We start from the raw sequence: 6119 nt of genomic DNA, 5'->3' as shown, positions 1-6119 counted from the left end.
AAGTGATGTATCTTATTGGAAAAAATATTTCCTGAACAATACAGAAAATTTATTTGAGGCAAATAATCCAAGAAAATTAAAATACGCTATTTCTACACCAATGATCCATTTCATATCTAACCTTAGGCCAATTGTTTTTGCCAAAAAGTCACTTCTCAGCTGCGTCATATATTAAATGTGACTCATATACTGAAAAAACCTACACAAATTAAAATATCTCAGGGGGCCACAAAACTCARCTTCACGAGGTTCCAAGAGTCCTCTCAAGACGTAAGAGTATATGAAGATCCTGAATATAGTCTTCCTGTAGCTGGAGCCACTTTCAGCCTCATGGGATCAAACTAGTTATTTGCAGTTTGGAGACCTAAGCTGTGCTGAATTCTATTATGGATTTTCCAGTTGCCTTTTATTACTACAGCTCCCCACTGCTGTCCAAAGCAGTGCCAGTCTCTGAACACACATGGCAATAAGGAATGTAAAAATCTTGAGTCAAAGTTGCAAGACTAACAGAAAGAAGGTGGGTAAAAGATTATCATGACATTTTAAAATCAGTAACTATCTTTTTAGCTTGCCATTGTTAACTAGCCAATTTAGCATAACGAGAGATGTATTTTTCATCTCCTTTCCCCCCATATTGCAGCACCAGGCCTCAGCAACATATCGAAATACTTGTTTATATTTTAACCATTTGTATTTAATGAAACATAGGTTTGTCTTCAGCCCCAGACCAGGCACGTCCTTAAGCACGCATTTAAGCTTCCCCTCCTTTGTTCACTAGTAATCAAAACTCAGATGATGAAGATGCCAAATACAATACATAGGAAATACCCAGTTAAAACCACAGGCAAGAGCATCAGTTTTAAGACATGTAATGCTCAGATTTTGTTGCATAACCTGCTGCATGGAAAAAGACAAATGCAATGTCATTAACAAGCCTTATATCAGTAGAAATGCATTTCAGCCACAGTTTGTTATATACTGGGTAAGAATTCCTAATATCCCAGTACCTTTCTAGTAACAATTCCTATTTCTTGTTTCTTATTCAGTCCTTAAAAGATCAAAGATCACATCTATAAGTGCTATTAAAAAAACATTACTATAAATTTAATCATATACATGAAATGATAACAGAGGCAGGTTTAACCCATAGGCTCAGTTTGATTAGGAAGGCTTTTCATCTGCAACTCTTGCCAAGTGCACTTGTAACTGTACAATTAGAGGTTCAAACATGGAGTTAGGAATACAAGCCTTAGTATGCTCTTTTTAAAATATGTCAACAAAATATGGCCTAGAATCCGTCCTAACTTGCATCCCTGTCCGTATCTCATCTTACTGTTTTGATGGATTACAGCATCATCCCAGTAGCTCAAGGCACTTGCTGGTTACAGTTCTGACATCGCTTACAGGATAAATATAAATTCACTAAATCTCCTGCCTTCTGTCTACATAATCCCTTAACCTTTCCCTTTCCACAGCTACAGTCTTTGCCTTGTCCTCATCCCTGGCCTCGYTGCTCTCTTCATTTCCCATGCTGCCTTCCCTTTCCCTCTTATTTCTCCAAACTGTCATATCTTCACAGTAAGATTCATTTCCCAATGGACACTGCCCTTTTAYCTCAAAGCTCGCTTCAAAACACTCTGTTGTTTTCTAGACTTCATTGAGGGACAGGAATTTAGAGAGAGTTCTTTGGTTAAAGATTTCTTTTAAATTTAGCATCTGTCTGCAAGACACAGACCAAGCAGACAATACTAAGCAAAAAAGCACATTCCCAATCACCAATGCATTAAAAAGTAAATGAAAAATAGAGGTAACAGTCTACATCACATTTTAAATTGGGGAGGGAAGGGGGAATTAAAGTCAAGCTAGTAGGTTACTACCCAAACTACAGACAGTAGTATTCAAACTGTACAGAAGTTTCTCCTGAATTAGAAGTAAAAAGACATCAGGCAGTCTTATACAGTCTTATATTGTTAGACCATCAGCAACAGAAGATAGTGATCCTTCTCAGATTTTGTCATCCTTATTTTTAGTTATGCAACACAAGCTACAAGGTCTAAGAGCAGACCACAAGTCAGTCAAAGTATTGCTTTGCTTGTTTTCTTCTTGATTTCCAAAATATTTTTTAAATATTTTTTTTCCTTGCTGAAAAGTTGGACATACACAGGAATTCAAGCTAGTACTTTTAAATGATCATTTAGACMCCAACAAAAAGTAGCATAGTCAGGTGATATTTGATCAGATATCTACATGGAGTTCTGTTTTGAAAAGCTCACACAAAACAAAGCTTCTGTTGTCAAAATAAGTACCATTACCGCACAGTTCTACACTGAGGTTGACTGAGGCACAAAAAGATGAAGCCATATGGTATTTCTACAAACAATCATGCAGAAAGCACTTTACTACCACTGTCATTAACAAGCTGCAGCTGGGAGGAAAGCTCATTCATATAATCTTATTTCCAGTCAACACACAACTGAACAGCTAAATGAGTATAACATATTAATTATTGATTTTAAAATGAAGTAACATATTAAAAGTAGTATTTTTATAGACAGCAGGCCTAGAATGTTATAAGCATATATGGAAAATAAAAAGTTTATAGAGATATAGTGGTACCTAACACACACTTACTTAATAATAATAATAATAATAATGTGATAGTAACCTACTCAAGAGTCCCTGATCAAACACTGACATCCAGAATACACCTTCAGATAAAGGTACTGAAGAATAATTAAGACTTCAATTCAACAAGGTATATTTAGGACCATGACTAATTTTAAACATTCAAGAGGTACCTCTGAAGCTGAGGAATATTTGCACACTTAATAACAGTCTGCCATAGCAATGCCTCAACAGGTAACTTTAAACGCTATTGAAACACACACATGTAATCTTCCAGAATACATCAGTCAAAAAAAAAAAAAAAAAAAAAAAGTTTTTCCTTTACTCCTTAAATTGTTCAGGTTATTGACCCTAAAAGATTAACAAGATGCATGACGTTTTGCATGAAGACTGCAAAAACAGGCACTAAAGCGGTTGTGATCTCAATGACTCAGAAAATGAATATCTCATTAGTTTCTCCAGAAAGGAGGTCTTCCTGCTGCCTCAGTCAAATTTCCAATAGTTCTGAAGACCTACTTCGCCCAGTGCCCTCTTTTAAGCCTTGGTTCTGTGCTTTTTAAAGCAGTCTGCACAAGCAGGTCACCTCTCTTTTGCAAATGGAAACAGACAGTGGACATTGGCTGTTTTTCACATCCCCTCTGTTTCAGCCGCGTTACTACAACTTCACCCTAGTGCTGCTGTAAGACTGCCTAACATACTGGTCCCAGAGAAGCCTCACAAATAAGTAAGAGGCACTAGAAAATAAATGTCATCACAAAAATTAGTTAAGCCTCCCTTGGGCCTCAACCCTTTACCATGTCAGTCATCACTTCATCTAATTTGCAGTCAAAAAGTCTTTCCAATGAAGGAGACGACAGGCTGAATCCTGACCTTTGAGCTGCAAACCTAGCCTTGAGCAACTTAGTGACCTACATGACAGTTCCACAGCTCGATAACTGGTTGGCTGCAGTTTGCAAAAGCATGATTCATCTTCGAGTCTCCCCACACCATCCCATATGTTGTAATTTGATTATTTGCTATAAAATAGAAATTTCTAAGAGCAAGCACTGTTAGCCTCTTGTGTAGCTGAAGTACCGCTTTGAAAGCTTAATATTATAATGAAAACTGTGTTTTATATTCCTACCTAAATGCAATGAAATTTACACAAAGAAAAAAAAACATATATGCAGCACCTAAATAAGTCTCCTTCTCTCTACTTTTCTCCATGCTACTCCAAATGCTTCAGCCGAGTAAGACGGTTCTGGTTGCACATTTGGCAAGRTCAAAGACCCACAGTGTATCCACAAAGATTTAATTACCAGACATCTCCGCACTGAAGTGTTACTGGGGCCCTCAAGTACAAACCCACAGGTGCAAGCTAACTACTGAAAAAATATATATGAAAAAGTCAGATTTGTCAGAATCAAGACAGCAATAGTGCAGCATATCACCAACCACACATCCCACCAATTCAGACAAGCTCTCTTTTCCTACCAAAAAAAGGAGGGCTAGAATTTCAGTCCTTCGCCATTTCTTACAGCACGCCATGTCCTTATGAGACTYTGTTGGCATTTCTCAGTGTTGTGGAATTAGGCCTTCTTATCCTCTTAATGACCAAAACACAGCTGTTCAACATGTCCCAGCTGGCACAACCCTGGCATCTCTGCCATTAACCCAGCAGCACATCATCTGGGCTGTTTTGTCCCTCTGAATACACATCATTACACACATATGCGACTAGCTCGCAACTTTTTTTTTTCTTTTTTGCCTTCAAAGACAAAATTGCAGCATTGTGAAAGTTCCTAGCTAGTTTTGTCCATGTTAGAAAGTCGAAATACAAATCCAATCAAGAGGAAGACAGAAAACTTGGGATTTGCTAATGCCTAGTATATCAAAAGCTAAATACATACAAGAGGTTAAATAACTAGTATTGCCAAATTTTATCTCCTTTGCATATACTGCTGGACAATGATGTACAAGATACGATATTTGTAGAGAGGATAAAGTATTTTGGAGCATTTTACACAGAGGAAGAATGAAAGCTAACTTAGAAGCAGTAAAAGTCTTCATCAGTTGGATGTTTCTGCAGAAAGACACTAAGAGCAAAGAAGATTCTAATATTAGGATCTGTATCTATACACTTAGCATTTCAGCACCTAAAACTCCTAGGAAAAAAAAATATTCATATCCTTTTAGATCTTTTTACTCTGTTGACAGATTCAGGAAAACAAGTTTTAAATCGCTTATAACAGAAATCAGTGTTTAGCATTACCTTTAGAACTATRAAAGTTAAAAAGATTTTGACTCATAATACACAACACTTTTCCCCCTGCTCATGTTAGATACGAAATGAGCCATCACAGTACAATATGAAACAGTTCTGAACTTGTTACMTCACCTTGCACAATGGCATTCTTGAAATTATGACTTTTTTTTCTACTCAGTGGGCAAAGGGCATACTTCTAGCAGGTGTAAGTCTGTTTAGCTACAATCCACACCATGTCATACTCTGAGTTTAAATTCTTTTATGGTTTAAAGAATCTTTCTTTTTTAAAAAGATGCCAGAGATATTATGGAAAGCTTGCATTAAGTTATGCAAAAAGACACTCTGAAGACCATTCTGGTTCTTACACATAAAGCTATGATTCTCCTAACCTCATTATGCATTAACAAAAGCATTATAATTGTATATATAACCTGTTTCAGTAATTTCCTGTTACTTGCAGGATACATATTTCTTGAGCGTAACTCAATGTGTCTCTTTAAATGGCTCCACTGAGACTAATAACAACAAAATTTGGTCTAAGAAAAGGAAGTAGCTACACATACTATGATGCTTGATTTTTCAGACATATTTAGCCTTTATGCAAGACCACGGAATTGATTTGGAGCTGTAGATATTTGGCATAATCAGAGAGAGAAAGTAAAACAAAAGAAGAWCAACTGTGAGTGAGCAACAGCTTCCTAGAAGACCCCTTACATCTTCCAAACTGAACACCAAGCTCCTCCCGCAGCAACTCTGCAAGTATCAGTGAAACTTCAAACAGAATAACTCAGCTTCTAATGCTTGTGGCTGAGGAATCTGTAATACTTCCGTAACGCATCAGTCTGGGTTTTGTTAGAAGCCTCCTGTCACATCAAACCCATCCCAAATACTCCTGCTTGCACACAGCACAAATAATGCTCCACGAGAAATTCACGGACTCCTTGCCTTCTGCCTCCTTACCCTTATTCCTTAAGGGACTAAAGAGGGCTGATTAAAGATTTGGGCAGAGGCACTAGAGTGAAGTTGCTTCCTTTTCAAGTGCACAACCGTTATCTCTGAAAATCCTCCCGCGAGTTATCTTCCAGATCAGAGGGAGAAGCGGGCGGCACTTCRTTGTGAACGCGGGGCACCGTCTCTGCGGCGGGCTCTCCCGGGGCCGCACGCCCAGGGCCTGGCTCTGGAAGCGGCGCTCGCCGGCACGGGGGAGCACGGCCGCCGCGCAGCGCGCCGCGGAGCCTCCCCGGGCCCC

The 6119-nt window shown here is 38.4% G+C and overlaps 1 protein-coding gene across 1 annotated transcript in view; it reads right to left on the bottom strand.

The window, feature by feature from the left end:
- The window catches only part of FRMD3 (FERM domain containing 3), a 142588-nt gene that overhangs the window by 135618 nt on the left and 851 nt on the right, over positions 1 to 6119 (bottom strand). The gene's annotated exons all lie outside the window — the stretch shown is intronic.

The sequence above is a fragment of the Rhea americana genome, unplaced genomic scaffold, assembly GCF_003343005.1.
Source record: "Rhea americana isolate MKP2758 unplaced genomic scaffold, rheAme1 scaffold_11, whole genome shotgun sequence".
In the NCBI taxonomy this organism is placed as follows: domain Eukaryota; kingdom Metazoa; phylum Chordata; class Aves; order Rheiformes; family Rheidae; genus Rhea; species Rhea americana.
This window is presented reverse-complemented; position numbering and strand designations above follow the sequence as displayed.